We start from the raw sequence: 19044 nt of genomic DNA, 5'->3' as shown, positions 1-19044 counted from the left end.
CATAACAGCTGTGAAACAGGTTTTTCCTTTAATTCTTGCCAGTCTACACTTAAGTTGTAGACTGTAATAAAATGTAACATAGGCCCTGAAGTCTAATTCAGAAACCTTATAAATTAGACACCTAGAACTCCATGATAAATAACTTAGTAATGATTATTTGGTTTTGTTGTTGCTTTAAATAAAAATCATAATTTAGACTAATGTTCCAGTTCTTCTCCATATAACCCTGTGGATTCCTCAGAGATGCCTAGGAAAAGATAAAGAAGAAAGTATGTACCAGCCTCATCTACCTCCATTTGACCTCCAATCAGTAGCTCTATGTTTATCTGTTAAGAAATATTAGACTGCCTAGTATATAAATGTTAGGAAACTACTGGCCTAGACTTCCTGTTTGATCTTGGTTTTGGAGTAAGTAACTTCTCCTAGGCAAATAAACTCATTGAGAAAAATGAAATCAAGAAGAGGTTTTAATTAATAGAGACTTCTGGGATCTCTTTTCCAAATAAAAATATTCTTGTTTTATAAATCCGAGTTGACTACTAATATGCGTATGTATGTAATTTAAAAATTTGGGGGGAAATCGGATTTTCATATAAAATCATTAAAATAAATTTCATAGCATGACCTATCTTTTAAACAGTTTTAATTAGCTGTTTACAATGAGAACTAACAAAAAAGGAAAGAAAAAAGAAAAAACCTCAAGGGTGACTAGAAATTTTAAATATTAGGAACAATTTGAAAATTGAGTAGCATTTCAAAGAATGTCAAAGATATTTTTTTCAGTGTTTAAAAAGGCATGCTCCACATGTATATTTACTGAATTATTGGCTATTATCTGGATAATGACCACTGTAATGGGTTACTTGTTGATTAGAACAGAAAAACAGTCCAGGATAATTTTTCACTCTTCTCCTTTAAGTGAACTTCTTGGAATCACAGCAGCTTAAGTATAAAGGAATGGGGGGTACAAAGAGAAGGAATAGGTTAATAATTTTTAAATATGGGGAAATTAATTTTTACAAAGAAACAAAAAAAAATCTCTTATCTCTACAATACATACCACAATAATGGTAGCAGTTCTTAAATTAGTGATTAGGTCATAATAATTAAATTGTATTTTTAATATAGAATATTAAGAGATTGAAAATACAGAGCCAGAGGAAATCTCTGCAAAACACTTCTAACAAAGGCCTGGTATCTACAATGTACAAAGAAGTCTTAAAATTGAACAATAAGAAAACAACTCACTTAAAAAGTTGCAAAAGATCAACAGATGTCCCACCAAAAAAGATATATTGGTAGCAGATAAGCATATGAAAAGTCACCCCACACCATGTGTTATTCTACAATCGCAAATTAAGACAATGAAATAGTAAATATTACACATATATTAGAATGCTTGAAATCCAAAATACTGACACCACTGTATGCAGGCAAAGGCATGGAAATGCAAAACGGTACAGTCACTTTGGAAAACAGTTTGGCAGTTTCTCACAAAACTAAACATACTTTTACTATATGATCTGGCATTTGTGACCCTTGGTATCTACCTGAATAAGTTGAAAACTTATATCCACATAAAAACCTGCACACAATGTTTGTAACAACTTTAGGCATAATTACCAAAACTTGTAAGCAACCAAGATATCCTTCAATATAGGTCAGTGGATAAACTATGGTACATCCAGACAATGAAATATTTAGAACTAAAAAAAAATGAGCTATGAAGCCATGAAAAAACACAGAAGAAACTTAAATGCACATTACTAAGTGAAAGAAAATGATCTGAAAAGAGTACATAGTGTATGATTCCAATTATATGACATTCTGGAAAAGGCAAACTAAAGAGAGCAAAAATTATTAACAGAAAAAATAAAGAATATCAACAGAAATTTGTAAGGAAGTTTGTTTGCTAAATGTTTAAATATGCCATGTCATATTACAACATAAGTATAACTTAATTGACACAAATTAACATTTCAAGATTGGAAATCATAAAGATCATTATGTCCATCATGACTATTTCTCTGTTTATCTTAGCAAGAAAATATCTAGAATCACATTACTTGCTAAGGTCATTTAGCATATCTTGTCCTTTTCTGATGATTATTTTTTTCTTTTGTTTTTATACCACTAAAAGTAAATAATACAACATGGTAACTACAATGTTTGAAGTCTCAAGATTTAAGGCATTTGATATCAATTTCTGTGTATTTCCCCTGCAGCATCTTTCTGGTTAAGCAGCTGTTAAGCAGCTGTTGTTATTCTCAGAGATGTTGCTAGGGAACGCAGAATCAGGGTGATTTCCCTAGGCTCTGGACTTTAATGGGGATCACTTAAATTGAGCACTGGATAATGTGATTCAGAAAGCATCCGGCAGGTAGAAAGAGGTAAAGCTAGCAGCTGGCTCTTGGAAGGGGGAAAAAAAAACTTGATGGGGAGGGTGGAAGCTTGAGTCTTATGTGCACATAATTCAGACAAAGGAAACTTCATTCTCTATTCTGCTGATGAATAATACCACAAATTGCCCTTTTGAAATGTCCCTTTCCCTTTAAAGCAGGTTCTTGATACTGGGCAAAACCAAAGTATAATAAACCACTTGGGGAAGATTAATATCAAATTTACGCTTTAGAGAAAGGAAAGGGTGTTTATAGAGTTCCATCTCCATTCTCCTTAGGGTAACAGGAATGTGAAATGTGGGTGGAACTGTCAGAAAAGTGATAAAACTCTCAATGACATGATATCCATCGCAGAAGCTGTGAAGTAAGTCATGGAGGAAGCACAATATTGTGGACTCTGACATCGAACAGACTTGAGTTTAGATCCTGACTGCACTGTTATTTACTTATAGGACCTTGGGGAATTTATTTACTATTCTAAGCTTTGGTTTCTTCAGATATAATGTGGTAATTTGCATATTACATAATAATATCTATAGTTCAAGAGGTTGTTGTATTGAATGAGATAATGCATATAAAGTTCATTCCATAGCTACGAAAATATTAGCTATTAGTTTGTTGTGACAAGACCATATTTTCATAAAGTGAAAATGAGAACTTTGGCAAACTTAATGATTCTTCAGTTGTCCAGATGTTATGCCTACTGAATAAACTCATTTGTTCATGTTGATACCCATACTTCTTCATCTCCTTTAGTTACTTCATATTTCAGCCATAGTTATTCTTTTCCTCATAAATACAATTTTTATATTGATGACCAAACCAACCAACCAACCAACTAACCAGACCCAAACCTGAAAAGTGAAAAAGCCTGGTTATATTCCACAAAAATTTCAAACCTCAGCATGTCTTATGATAGAGCCAATAACAATGGCATGAAACAGATTTTTGTGTTATTAGTAATGTGTCAACATCTGCCTCTAAATGAGATGTAAAATATGATGATAGTTTCATGCTGGGGTCTTACATGATTTCAAAATTCTTGAAAATAGGTGTGTGGACTGAATTGATCAAAATCTGACTTTAAAATACAAAATTTTCAGATGATATTAAAGTTTTAATAAAATCTTAGTATAAAGATTTTCAACATTAAAACATACATCATAAAAGATACAGTACTGTCATTTGTGCCAGGAAATCAGTCCAAAAAATATCAAGCTGCATAGTGGAATCACTGAATATACAAAGAGTTTCAAATAGAAAAAAATTAAACACAAAAAAACTTTTGTATTTGAAATAAACAGTTTTGGTACAAATATAGATTGTAATCAAACCCTGCTAATAATTTGTTCACTCAAAACACGCTGAGGAGAAAAAAAAAACAGGTTGAGGAATATAGACACTTCCAGGAAACAATACTCTTACAAGAGCACAGTTAGTCTATTTCATGTAGAAATAAAAGAAATATGGTCATTTCTTGTAATTCATGGTAGTTATGTTCTATAAAGTTACTGCAAACAGTAAATTAGCCAATATGAACCATTGTTCCTAGGAGACATGGAGGGATTAGGTTCCCACATGCTTCTGGCTACATTTTTTTGCCAACAGATGAACATATAAGCTTGTTTTATGCGTGTTTCTATTAAAAGACACCTTTAATATACACTGTTGATTTATTAACACTGAACTCAAATCTGATCAGAGCTCGTCTAACATAGGCATTTTCTCCGTAAAGCACCATCACAGCCTTCTTGAACTTGGGAAGGCTAAATAGTGCTTTAGCAATAAATGTGTGGGCCATTTTAAACAATGAAATCATCAACAAAAGAGCACAAAATATTAAAAAATGTGCCACTAAAAAGATCACAAAAAGGACACTAGTTTACAATATGAGAGCTAAAACAAAAAAGTGGAGAATCACCTTATTTGACCTTAGCTGGAAATGGCATGTCAAGACACAAATTTTCTGCAGGTCTGTACATTTCTGAAAATGACTGTGAAAGTGCTGAGAGTATTGTTTACAGGATTAAAAACATAAATTTTATTGAGTAGGAAAATTCACAAATACAAAATCTGCAAATAAAGATCAACTATAATTAATACTATTTAAAATATCCCATGCCTTTTTCTCCAAATTTGAATTTATTTTACTTAAAAGTTTATTATATTCAGAGGATTTATAAAATTCTAAGGACCTTCAAAATGAAACCAAAGAGATTTTCTTTTGGTCTCCAAAGTGAGGAACAGTGCTTCATTATTTCTCATCTGATGGAAATAAATTAAAATTTCATAATTACATAGGTTACAGAGGAGAAATTATGCTAACAAAAATTCCATACAAGATTTCAAAGTTGAAATTCTTCCTTCCAGAGAAGAGAAAAAATTATGGTTCAAAAAAAAATCAAGGCAATTTTCAGGAATGATAATATGATAACTATAAACAAAAATTTAGATATTATTTATTAGTAAGTTCAAATGTACATTTTTACAGAGAATGATTAATGCAAAATAAATCTCAAAACTCTTTTTTAAATTGGATGAAGAGGGACGCCTGGGTGTCTCAGGGGCTGAGTGTCTGCCTTTGGCTCAGGGCGTGACCCCGGGATCCCGGGATCCAGTCCTGTATTGGGCTCCCTGTGGGGAGCCTGCTTCTCCCTCTGCCTGTGTCTCTGCCTTTTTCTGTGTCTCTCATGAATAAATAAAATCTTTAAAAATATATAAATAAATTGGATGAAGAATCTCAAATAAAACAATGGCCAAACATGCAAATGAACATTATTTAATAATTTCTATTTTCCTGGAATTATGCAGACATGGCTATAATCTTGAGCATTTTAATACAGTAGTCAAGTAATGCTCCTTATGTCTCAGAGATATTACATACTGTTTTCATGTAAGGGCCAAATATTTATGTTCAATTCTGTACTACTTGCAAATGTACTCATGTACATATGTATATGCATATGCAAACCTCTCAAATGGATAGAAGACTCAAAAACCTGGTACTACTGGTTATGGTATGGGTAACACCAAACTGAGCAGCTTTGAACACTCAGTAGTACTGTGGATAAATATGTCACATTAGCTGAAAGAGACAGCTATTTTATTAATTTAACCTAACATATATGAATTTCATATTTTTATTATCTTATACAGTTCAAACTTAACTTTGTGTTTCTAAAGTCCTATGCTACAATGGCACAGTAGCTGGGATAACATAAATGGAAATTAACATGACTTTAGGAAAATTCCAATATTTTTCAAAAATAAAGTTGGGCGCCTGGGTGGCTCAGATGGTTAAGGGTCTGCCTTTGGCTCAGGTCATAAGGTCTGGGTCCTGGGATGAGCCCCACATTGGGCTCTCTGCTAGTGGGGAGTCTGCTTCCCCACCCCCTGCTCATGCTCTCTCTCTCTCTCTCTCTCTCTCTCTCTCTCTTTCTCTCAAGTAAATAAATAAAATCTTTAAAAAATAAGGTCTTTGAAAAACTTTATCACTAAGAGTGAATAAAGCTGCTTGCTTACCTAAAGGTCCATTTATGGAGCAGTCACTATCACCTCTAAATGATTTTGTTTCATCTACCTGACAATATCTTAGGCATGTTACATCCAGTGTTATTATGCATATATGGTGCTTTTCCTTCCAAATAAGCTTTCAGTATCACATAGCTTGATTTTAATATTCTAAACTCTAAAATTATTTTGATTCATGCTACCATGGTTTCAGGAATAGGTCTTAAGCTAGGACCAGGATAAATATAAATGATAGGGTACCATCTACCATCTCTAATATGATTTGTGAGATAACAATTAAACAGTAGTAGATAAAAGAATATCCTAACTCATTTTTGGAAAAATCTTTTATAGTCAACTCCTAGCTTCTTGTTAAAATTTTAAGTTTCAACACATATATTTACCACCTTTCTCTCCTATTAAAATGAGAGAAAATAAATAAAAAAGGGAAAACTTAAACCTAAAAGAGAAGGAAAACAGGCTATTGAGTGGACAAAACATTTCAACACATTTCTGTAACATGGAAGTGGGAGGAGTAGTGGTTGCTAATGAAGCCATGAAGAGGAAGGAAAAAGACAATATGGAATAGTGCAGAGAATTAAGCAGGGGCTTATTATCTTGCAGAACCTCAAAAGGCTTTTGGGGGTCCAACACTCAGTGTAACTATGGAAACAATTGAGAGTAAAATGAGAAACAAAAATCAAGGGATTATTGGGTCACCATTTCCTTCTTTACACAATAATGAAAAAAAAAAACCCAGCCCCTTTGCAATCTTCATGAATATTGAATGAAATAATATGGAACAACAGACCATGAGCTATCCCTCAATACACATGTATCAAGTGTCTAGAATGATTAGCCATACACTCCAACCCCTTTCCCTTATGTAGGTTGAATGAAAAAGTGTTTCCTCTCAAGATTGAACCCTAGAGAAAGACTCCCTTTCTCTTCTAACGTTTGTAAGTGGCCCAGTATAATGGCTATCAAACCAATAATCTCAAAGGAAAGACCACCAGCTCTATACAGGTGCATACATCCACAAATCGAGTATTTTATGGTCCCAAAGATCCACTGTTCAATCTTTAAAGTGGGGCTGAAGCATTTACACAATGACTACTTAGCTATTTTTTCCTAATTTCATACAGTGACTCTTGACAAAAGTTAATTTTAATCTTAATCTAATAAACACAATCATAAAGCATAAATCTACATATTACATATTTGAGAGTTTGCTTAGAGAAGGAATCCACTGAAGGTCTACAATATATAAATATGGCAAAAAGGTATATCTTTCTCCCAACTTCAACCTTTCCAGTCTCCACCTGGGACCCTCTTAAGGGCTACCAAGAAAATCCCAAGGCAATGTTCCTTAAATGTAGATTATGAATGTCCAGTGACCTAAAAAAAATGGAAACAAAAGCAATGGGAAAATGTCAAAAGGAATGTAGGAGCTAATGTGAAAAAGCTCCTATTAGTCAAATGTAGGACAATTTGAGCATCAAAATAAAAATAAGGACAGTAATAGATTATAATCCACATAAAAAAAGGATCCATGAATTTACATTGATGATCAATAAATAAAGGAGAAAATAAAGCTGTTCTTTATAGTAAAATGTCAACTAATAAAGATTAAAGGAATAATGGGTTAGAGGAATCATTTAGAATCATCATGGGAAAAATTGGTAACCATACAGTGGCTGTGTCACAGGATATTCTTGTTCTTAGGAAACACACTGAAGTGTTAAAACATAATATATACAACCTAGTCTCAAATGGTTCAGAAAAATAGTAATATCTATCTCTATATAGAGAGAGTCTAAAGTTAGGTTGGAAAATTTTCAAATTGATGAATCTGGTAGAGCATATACTAGTTATTTTTATTATTCTTACAACTTTTCTGTAAACAGAAATCTCGTGTGGAATTCAACCAGGTGAATTTGAAAAAATTCTTCGTTTGATGTGCATGCATCACTAATTTAAAAATTAGTTTAGTTTAGTTTAGTTTTATACACACTAAAAACCATCACTAAGGAAATAGAGGCCCAGCACTATGGCTTAAGAGAAGTAAGAGACTCCTGTCAAAGAAAACATCAAAATAGTAAGAATTATTTTTGCCATTTTTGACAGAAATGTTTAAAGGATAGAGAAAAATTATTTAAAGAAAATTGAAAATACCCCTTTTAATTCTTTTTGTGTTCATATTAAAGGCTTGGAATTTCTGGCTGTGTTTCTTCCTTCTGTACATGATTTTAAGCATATAATATCTAGTAATATAAATATTAAACTATAATACTGTTTTTGTACTATAAACCACCATTTAATACTCTCTGTGCTAAGCACTTTTAAAACTTTTATAGATGATCTCATTTTAATCCTCACAACAACTCTAATAGGTAGAAATTATTACTCTAATTTTATAGCTGAAGAAACTGTGACCCAGAGACGAAACTGTGACCCAAGTAAGTAACTTTGCTTGAGATCTCATAGCTGGTAAATGTAAAATTTAGGACTTAGACTTAGGTCTGAATCCAAAGAATTTGTGTTCTTAACCACCAAATCTTATGCCTAGAACTGTTAGAGCTCACAGATGGCAAAGGCAATCTACCATCTGTTTCTTCATTACTGGCTCTCATCTCTTTTTTCTCTGTAACTGCTTATTACCTCCATTGTTGTTCCCAGCTGCAGCTTTTCTCATAGGTTTTAATGTGAAAAAAATTCTGGTTCAAACTCCAACACAGAATCTGATTCACCTATATTTGTGGTCTTCATTTTCCTCATCAGTAAAATAATGGATAATTCTTTTTTAAAAAAATTATATATTTGGGGGCAGGGGAGGGAGAGAAAGAATCTCAAGCAGGCTCCATGACCAGTGCAGAGCCCCACATGAGGCTGGATCATGACCTGAGCTAAAACCAAGAGTCAGATGTTTAACTGACTCAGATGTTTAACTGAGGCACCCAGGTGCCTCAATACAGATAATTCTTATCCCATGGGACTTAAAGGGGCTAACTGTAGGGAACCTAGCTCACAGGAAGTAATTTACAATAACAGATAGTTCTGTAGTTATCTCTCAACCCTCTTTAAATTATTATCCTATATTGCTTCTTCCATTTCAGAGTGTACCTGATTATTTTGGATTTAATTACCTGAACCTATATAGTCCTGCTTCTAAATTTCATTAATTTAGGATCTGTGAAATTTGGAAGAGATGCTATTTACCTCTGCTAGGAGAAAAAAATAACTAGTAAAAATATAATGTAAGAAGCATCAGCTAACTTTGCTTAGACTGATACACTATATATAAAAACAAATTTTGACAAGTAAGGTCAAGTACTTAGTCATCAGTCAGTGATTGAACAGATACCTTTTTGGCACTAAGTACTACCATCATCTTTAATCATGATCATTGTTTCTAGAAATGAAAACTTCAAGACTTCATGGGAAGATTCAACATATCAAAGTTCCTTCTGGCAATATCACAAAATAAATCTGTCAATAAGAGGAAATTTCTACTATGTCTAGTAATCACCAGTAATTTGAATTTTAAAGTGCTTTGTGAATAGCATGTTAATTTCTTAGATCTTTAAAATCAGTGTTACAATTGTTGAGATTCATATTTTTAAGCATACTAATTATAGAATAATATTTACTCAAATATATTCATTAAAACAATACTTTTGGAACTCACCTATCATACTGTACTTTTTTCAAGTTTATTGGATTTAATTTATTAAAAGAAATAAAACTTTTAAAAATGTATATATACACATATCTTTTTTTTTTTTTATTGTGTTCTTCTTTACTACACTTCACAGATAACGAGTTTTTAACAAATTGAAGGTTTGTGGCAACTTTGCATTAAGCAAGTGTATAAATGCCATTTTCCCAACAGCATCTGTTCACTTTGTATCTGTGTCCAATACAAACATTTTCATTATTGTATTTGTTATGGTGGTCTCTGATCAATGAGCATGACTCTCTGGAAGCTCAGATGATGGTTAGCATCTTTTAGCAATTACCTTTCTAAGTAAGGTATGTACAGGTTTTAGATATAATACTGTTGCACACTTAATAGATGACCATATAAACCTAACTTTTATATGCATTAGGAAAACAAAATTCATTCAATTTGCTTTACTGTGATATTCAGTTTATTGTGGTGGTCTGGAACCAAACCCTCAATAGCTCCGAGGTATGCCTGTACAGAGGCAGTCCTTGCTTTGTACAGTATTGCACTACTAATAGTGACCATGGGACCATGCAAGGCAAGGCCACAGCTCTAATATGCACATTTCAGTTAACATGGTACCATGCAAAGTAAGAACTAATTTTAAGTCCTAAGATGAGGAACTGATTCCACACAATAGGCTACATGGATAAATCTAGTACCAAACAGTACCTTAGATCTATAATGTGCTCAGTAAACGTTTGTTGAGTGAACAAAGGGATGAATGGTAAACAATGATAAAATACTGACTTAGATGAACCTCGACTTAAACTTCACATATCTTTTAAAAGCTAATTGTATCATGGACTTAAATGTAAAGCATAAAATTGTATCATGGACTTAAATGTAAAGCATAAAATTGTAAGACTTTTAAAAAAATTCATAGAAGGAAATCTTAAGGATCTAGGACCAGGCAGAGTTCTCATACTTGACATCAAAAGCATGATCCGTAAAAGTAAGAACTGACAAAGCGTACCTCTATAATCAAAAACTCGCTCTTTGAAAGATCATGTGAAGCAGATGAAAACACAAGGTATGTACAGACTGATAAGATATTTGAAAACCACACCTGACAAAGGGCTAGTATCTAGAATACATAAACTCGCAAAATTCAACAGTAAAAAAAAAAAAAAAAAAAATCTAACAATTCAATTAAAAAGGGGGCAAAAGACATGAACAGATATTTCACTAAAGAGAATATAACAAAGGGTACACAAGCACGTGGTGACATGTTCACCATCATTACCCAGGAGGGGAGTGGGTATAATCATACAAGGGCATAAAATCTATTGAGCTGTTAAGTATCTTGACTATGGTACAAGATACATGAACCTGTGCAGAATTTCATACACCCATTTATACATGAGAGTAAAAATAAAACTGGGGGAATATGAATAAGAAAGATGGACTGTATCAATGTCAATGCCTGGGTTGTGATTGTATATTACAGTTTTGTAAAATGTCACCATCCATGGAAACTGGGTAAAGAATACAAGAGATGCCTCTGCATATTTATTGCAACTGCATGTGCATCCGGCATTATCTCAAAAAAGGGGGGACAAAATAGTACACTTAAAATGGGTGAATTTTATGGTATGTGGATCATACCTCAATATAAACTGCTTTTTAATATATATAAAAACAAAAACAAAAACAAAAAAAACCAAGGGTTCCTGGGTGGCTCAGTCAGCTGAGTGCTGACTCTTGATTTCAACGGAGGTCATGATTATCAGGGTCCTAACCAAGTAGGGCTTCAGGCTCACAAGGGAGTCTACTCAAGGTTTTCTTTCCCTCTCCTCTCTCTGCACCTCCCCCGCTCATGCTTTATCTCTATAAAATAAATCTTTTAAAAATTTAATAAAACATTTTAAAAAATAAGAGAGAGAAACTAATGCCTGCTCTAAAGAGAATGACCAAGGATGTAGCAAGTCTAGTGTCATCGGGCAAAGAGTAACTATTTTAGATTTCAGGAAATATGACTAATTATTAAAATCTATAACCTAGAAATTTTATCTGACTCCATGGAATTTACTATATAGGTCAAAAGAAGACATGATCAAGGAATACAAATCCTTAAAGACACAATCCTATGTTTTAACTATTTATATAGTCTATATCAATAATTGGGTAAAGAGGGACGCCTGGGTGGCTCAGCAGTTAAGCGTCTGCCTTTGGCTCAGGTCCTGATCCTGGAGACTGGGGATGGAGTACCACATCAGGCTCCCTGCATGGAGCCTGCTTCTCCCTCTGCCTATGTCTCTGCCTCTCTCTGTGTCTCTCATAAATAAATAAATGAAATCTTAACAAAAAAATAAAACTTTCTAAGGTTAAAAAAATTGGGTAAAGATATAAATGCTAAAGGATTGGTATTTGTGTGCCTCCTCCTTGATTTAATAAAAATGCAAATGAAAAATAGATTAGAGAGAAAATCGGTATAATTTGCTTCATTAAAAATCAAAGTACATAAATTAATGTAAATTGGATTTCTTCAAATATTTCTAATCTATACAAATAATGGTTTTATGTATTAAAAACATTTTTAAAATCAGAATAAGTTTTGTTTAAATCTCCTAAATTCTTATGTATCCTTGTTTTTATTAAAATAACAGTAACATTAATAATAATACTATGCATTGATGTAATAATTATTTGGATGAGCCTATTTTTAAAAAATAAATGCTCGGGCCTCTTTGGTTTTTAAAATTTATTTCTAGTTTTATTATGCTGAGATTAGAGAATATAGACATATGATGTCTGCTTGAGAAAAATGCGTAAGTTTTCTTGACATTACTCGGAAAGATGAGTTAAAAGTTACATCTCCAATTATGCCATATGCTGTGTGACCTTAGATATTTCAAACAAGGTTTGTGAGCTTCCATTTCCTATAAAATGAGGGAAATCACTTCTCTGTATTGTACAGGGCAGGAGTGCTGTAAGTCTTAACTAAGATAACAAATATAAAAGCATCTTTTAATTGGTAAAGCAGTACGTAGGTCCTGCTTCACTTTTTTCTTAATGCAAAAATCCAAGAAACAGCAGTACATTTCTGACATGATTTTAGATGCAGTTTTCTCATTTTAAAAAAGTTTTAGACAAATGAATCTGGTATAACATAGCACACTTCTAACTAGAAGGTGGTGTAAATTACTCACCAACAACTATATTAGTCAATGTATTAGAGCTTATAAGAATCATAACACTTTTCTATTTAGTACATGGCTGTTTCTAAAATAGATAGTATTTTTGACTATCTTTCTAATGTCTTGTTCTCTTTTCAAGAGTAGAGTATTTTTTTTTTTTTTAAGAGTAGAGTATTTCCACAAAAGCATAAGATAGCTATTAATAGCTGTTGGGTGTATCTAACATAAAGCTTATCTGTAAAAATGTTAAGCAACTTTAATCAAAATGTCTCTAGGTAACAAATTGAATATCAAATGAAATACTATTCTATAAGACAAAAGTAACTGCAGTAGTACTTTTAGTAATTCCATGGCACCAAACATTCAAATAGCACATGCTGTGGAGACAACTCTGTCTAATAGAGAATGGTTTTACAACATCATTTAAGTAGAAAATACACATGGAAGATGGGAAGAATAGAAACGAGCCTGGAGGATCAAAAAAGCATTCTTGTTTAAATACTTGTATTTGAAGCAAGTCAATTCCTTAAGTCTCTTCCTGAGCAAACACTGTTAAATCACCGGTATATGATGATTGGCATAGAAATAATCTAATTAAAATAACTCATTATAAAAAATTAGTTTTGTTCAGTAATTCTATAACATCTGAATTTAAATTCTTAAACAGTGAAATTTAAAAATAAGATTTTTCTTATCTCAAATAAAGACCTAAGATGCCTACCAGAAGTGTTATCTCTAAAATGCTAATTTTATTAAGACTTAAATTTTTATTCTTTTTTTTTAAATTTTTATTTATTTATGATAGTCACAGAGAGAGAGAGAGAGAGAGGCAGAGACACAGGCAGAGGGAGAGGCAGGCTCCATGCACCGGGAGCCTAACATGGGATCCCCGGTCTCCAGGATCGCGCCCTGGGCCAAAGGCAGGCGCCAAACCGCTGCGCCACCCAGGGATCCCTTATTAAGACTTAAAAATGCGGAAATTTACTTACTTTTATCCTTTTAGAAATTTTCAATATTTTTCAATTAGGAAGTAACAACTAGAATCTTTAAATGATATCATGAGATATTACTCAATGGCATAAGAACATGAGAAATTCTGTGAGAAAATATTTTCTACAATACCTTCAGAATCAAATGGGCAGCCCAGTATTTATTTCTCTACTTCCAAAAGAACAGACCACCAAAGTAGTTTAGAACACAGTAGGTGGAGAAATTTTTTTAAAAAAAGAGAAAAAAAGAGAGAAGAAAAAACATGATAACCAATCACACCCTTAAAATTGAATGGCAACAATTGTAGAGAAAGAAGGAAGGTAAGCCCACAAGGAGGTCTTTTCTAAGGAGAAAAGGGAAATAGCTAAGTACTAAGAGGTCACAAGGTACCTCAAACACATTAAAAAAAAAAAAAAACCCTACTCATTAAATTTACAGATCTGGTCCTGCAAGAGCAGTTTGTGTTACTAAAAGGCATACCATTTGTAGTTTGTTTTTTTTTTTTTATTCAAAAAGACTTACAATATTACTTTCTGAAGCTTTTTTCCAGTTATTTAATTTGATTCTATAGTGAGTGTTACCAAATGGCATGTAAACAAATGTAAAAATTAAAATGTGTCACTTAAATGTAACCAAAAAAGAAATTTAGCCTTATTTAACTCTTTTGGCTTGTTTTGCAAGAAATGTTCCACTGTTTTAATCTTTAAATAAATTTATCATACTTCTCAACTTGTAAAGAAACAAATTCAACTTTTAAAGTAAAAACAATCATACTTCTCACCAGCATTATTGTTAATTACACTGTTTCTTTCTTAACTGCACTATTTACTTAAACCCGTTGTAATCATCAACTACTATATCAGTATATCCCAACTCACCTCCTTGGGGCACACCACACTGCATGCTCACTAACCAAAATGGCCATTGCTATGAGAGTTAAGGAATTAAAAAGCAAAGCAAAATAAAAACCGTAATTACTGAATTGCTTCCAGACAAATTAAACGAGATATTAAAATATTTTTTTTATTTTTTTTTATTTTATTATTTATTTATGATAGTCATACAGAGAGAGAGAGAGAGAGAGAGGCAGAGACACAAGGCAGAGGGAGAAGCAGGCTCCATGCACCGGGAGCCCGACGTGGGATTCGATCCCGGGTCTCCAGGATCGTGCCCTGGGCCAAAGGAAGGCGCCAAACCGCTGCGCCACCCAGGGATCCCCGAGATATTAAAATATTGAGGGCTGCCTGAATACAAGGGAAGTCAGAAATGAGATGAGAAAATATAACTATATTGGGAAAGTCACTTAAATTTTGATGTCTCAATTTCCTCACCTGTAAAACAAGGATTTTGAGCCATATGATCAATCCCTAAGGTCTCTTTTAGCTGTAAAATTCTGTAATTCTAAAAAAATTAAATGAGAAAAATAAAGAGGTGATGGAGGCCTATGTGTGTGTATAAATCTCTGTTCTTTCTCTTTTCTCCAATGTTGATGACTAAACCTAATGCCTAAACTTGAAACCACAGATCTTTTATCATATATATGTCACTAAAGTACTTGCCCCACATATGATGTGAACTTATTCAACTTATTAGTTTTATTATAGAATGTATGTCAATAAATTTGTCAGAAAAACAAAATAAGGGAAAAAAGTAACAGAATATAAATTTCTGGAGGTGGATATATTTCATTAAACTTGTTTTAAAATAGTAAAATAATGAAAAAGCAACTTGAGCTGGATGTATATTTCATACACTTCAGTATCAACGATTGATGCATTAATCACAAGCGAGCCAAAGGTTTAGTCTGTTTCCAAATTTGAATCAAAATGTAGAAAAAACAGTAATACATAGCACTTGGTTAAGTAATAAACTGTAAAATCATACATTTGAATAACTAATTTCAATGCACTGTGATCAAATGATAATCTCTTGGTAATTCAATGGTTTTATATTGTGAAAAAAGCAAAACCAGCATCTTTTAATCTACACAAAAGCACAGTAAACACACAAAAATCCCCTATTAAACTAATATAATAACTTATATGTTTTTAGCTTACTAATCAGTTATTACCACAAGGTAATTGGTGGATGGAAGTGTTTCAACTGTGTTTTCTCAAGCATTTGTTTAAAATTTTGCAGCTATCTATCATATCACATTCATTAATTGGTTGAAACCTACTATATAAATGAAATATGTTAACCTGACAGGGCATCTCTATTTTTTTTAATAAAGATTTTATTTATTTATTTGAGAGAGAGAGAGAGAGAGAGAGACAGTGAGTGAGAGAGAACATGAGGGAGCTGGGTGGGGAGAGACGGGGGAGCAGAGGGAGAGGGAGAAGCAGACCTCCTGCTGAGCAGGGAGTAGGACAAGGGCTTGATCCTGGGAATCTGGGGATCATGACCTGAACTGAAGGCAGACACTTAACTGCACCACTCAGGTACTCTGGGAATCTCAATTTAAAAGCCTAACTCAGGGATCCCTGGGTGGCGCAGTGGTTTAGCGCTTGCCTTTGGCCCAGGGCTTGATCCTGGAGACCCGGGATCGAATCCCACGTCGGGCTCCCGGTGCATGGAGCCTGCTTCTCCCTCTGCCTATGTCTCTGCCTCTCTCTCTCTCTCTCTCTCTCTCTCTCTGTGACTATCATAAATAAATAAAAAAAGAGGGGCAGGCTCTATGGGGTGAGGCAGCCAGTCACCTCTCCATTCCTTTAGAAAAAAATAAAATAAAAATAAAAAAAAATAAAATAAAAGCCTAACTCATAATTTGAGAATTGACACATTTAGGCTGGTGTTAAGCATTTAAGTTATAAAAGATAAACCAGAATAATACTTGACTAACAGGTGGTAAAGCTTTACAACGTCTTTCAAACCTGGAAGCAGCATATACAGTTTTACAGTAGATCACAGCCAAAATAATGTAAGAACACTGAAAGGCTGTACCTTTAATTTTTAAGAAGGTTATGTGATTCACTGACAAAAGCTGTGCTAGTGATGGACAGCCAGGTAATGCTGATAGAAGGTGGTACCTGACCCCTATTAATAATGCTGAAAAACAGACCTAAAAACACACTTTGAAGATATCCCTCTCCCATCTTTATTTGATCTCACAACAACATAGACTTCCACAGACTTGCGTTCTTTCTATACTAGAAAAACATTACCTCTAGCTTTTCCTAATCTCTTTTCTCCTTAAGAGCTACCTTTGCTCATGTTTGTTTTGATATGTCAACCATATAAAATGGCAATGGGTAAGGAATACACCATCTCCAGTTGTGATATGCTCTGCTCATGTAGACCCTAAAAACACAAAATGTACATCATCCCTCATGAGGCAGAATTTCCCAGGAAAAATCTCTAGATTTATTAGATTTATCTTTAGATAATTAGTAGGGAAAAAAAGACAAAAAAAATGAAAATAGCTGTTTTCAAAGAGAGATAATGCTTGCAAATTTATTTCTTTACAAGTTGACATTTTCCCTTGTCTGACTACACTTCTTTTGGATGCATTTTTTTGCTGTTATTCCTATCTAGTCACTCTTAAAAGTTATCAGCCAGGCTGGGTTAGGTGGTCTTGAGGATAGACCTCAAAGATCCTTGCATCCTGGGCTTCATGCCCTTATATAAATCCTCTCCACACTGACTTTTCGTTGGATTTACTACTAATAAATGTCACTAATGGTGAGATATCACTTCTGAGATTAGGTTATAAAACACTATTGACAGTCTTGGGTACTCTCTATTCAATTGCTCATCCAGTGGGAAAGCAGCTACCATATTGTGGGACAAGCCCATGTGGTGGAGAATCTAGGCCTATCAATCACTTGGAAGCAGATCCTCCTAGCGTCAGTGAAGCCTTCAGATGAGATCACAGTCGAACTGTAGGTTGACTACAAACTCATGAAAGACCTTGAGTCAGAGGCTCTCTACTAAGCTTTAACTAAATTTCTAACCCACAGAAACTGTGAGATAATAAGCCATGTTTATTTTTTTAAGCTGCTAAATTCTGGAGTAATTTGTTACCCAGCAATAGACATCTAATACAGTATCTCATCATACAAATTATCAAAATAATTGGCAAAAAAAAATGGAAGTTTCCTATTCAACTTGAAAAACAATAACATAATTTCTTCATTCTCAGATCTGCTCAATTTTGTACGCCATTTTCTTAAAAATATGGTCTCAAAAATATGGTTACCATACCGCAAATATTAAAAAGGGAGGAGTAAAGCTGAAATGAAAAACATAAATCAGTTTCACTTTGTAGTAATAAAAATCATGATACATTGATTTGGAGGGAAGCATCTAGGATCCTTGAAAAATAAAAATTCAACTTGTTAAATAGACTCAGTTGTTTAATGACTAACTGCTTACATAACCTAAAAATAAAAACAAAAAAACTTCAATGAGGATTGGGACTAACTTATGTAGTTTCATGTAATAATATTTAATCGGAACACCCGCCATGGAAGAGAGTAGAGACCAGTCACAAAGAAAACAGACAAATTAAGAACCTGCCAAATTTGTGACATTTGAAGCACCGGGCAAAGCCATCATGATCTTAAGTCAAAGTGTTTGCATTCGTTATCACTGAAAAGTAAGCAAAGAACCGAAAACTGCATATGCATCAAGAAAACACTCTATTTGAAAAGCAGCACTTGGGCTTGAAAAGAGTAATCTTTGCCATGTCTCGGCTTTATTTCATAGCGAGGCTGGGACACTCCCTGGGGTCCCAAGTTAACCTATACTCCAGTGGCCTAGAAACCTAAGAACACACCCACTCCCGCCTCCTGGCACAGACTCCACATTTTAACAAGCCGCCGCAGCTGTCACTCAAAATGCTCTGCGCTGCCATTGGCCCCAAAGTCTTGCTGGTTGGCAAGTTTCTGCCAACTGGCAAGCACCGGTTGTCTTTCTTCCCGAGAAGAAAAGTAAAAGTATGCAGAAGAAGAGAGGCAAGAGCTCTGAAATATTTTGTACCTGAGCGACCTGCGATCCCCACCGCCGCCGCGACGAATCGGCCTCTGGGCGGGGGCTTTGAGTCAAAAAAGAAAATGGCTCAGCCAGGAACTGATGCCCAGGCCATGGAGAAGCCGGTTCAGACTTTACTCGTTCCCGCCGGTGGAGCTAACAGCAGCGAGAATGCCAAAAGCAGCACAGGATCCCCCTGAACTCCGCGCACCTCAAGCTGCAGCAGGCAGAGCTGCCGACCGTCCGACTTTTTGACGTTTCCTATTGTTGCCGGAAGTGACGTTAGGGTTCTGAGCCTTAGAGAAGC

General features: G+C 34.1%; 1 protein-coding gene across 1 annotated transcript in view; it reads right to left on the bottom strand.

The window, feature by feature from the left end:
* The window catches only part of FBXO8 (F-box protein 8), a 47120-nt gene extending 28130 nt beyond the window's left edge, over positions 1-18990 (bottom strand). The window contains exon 1 of the mRNA XM_041766004.1: positions 18747-18990. The gene's annotated coding sequence lies outside the window, so the exon portion shown is untranslated. The remainder of the gene's footprint in view (positions 1-18746) is intronic.
* Positions 18991-19044: the final 54 nt, after the last annotated feature.

Source organism: Vulpes lagopus, chromosome 8 (genome assembly GCF_018345385.1).
Source record: "Vulpes lagopus strain Blue_001 chromosome 8, ASM1834538v1, whole genome shotgun sequence".
Classification (NCBI taxonomy): domain Eukaryota; kingdom Metazoa; phylum Chordata; class Mammalia; order Carnivora; family Canidae; genus Vulpes; species Vulpes lagopus.
Note: the sequence above shows the minus strand (reverse complement) of the source record. Positions and strands in the feature narration are given on the sequence as shown.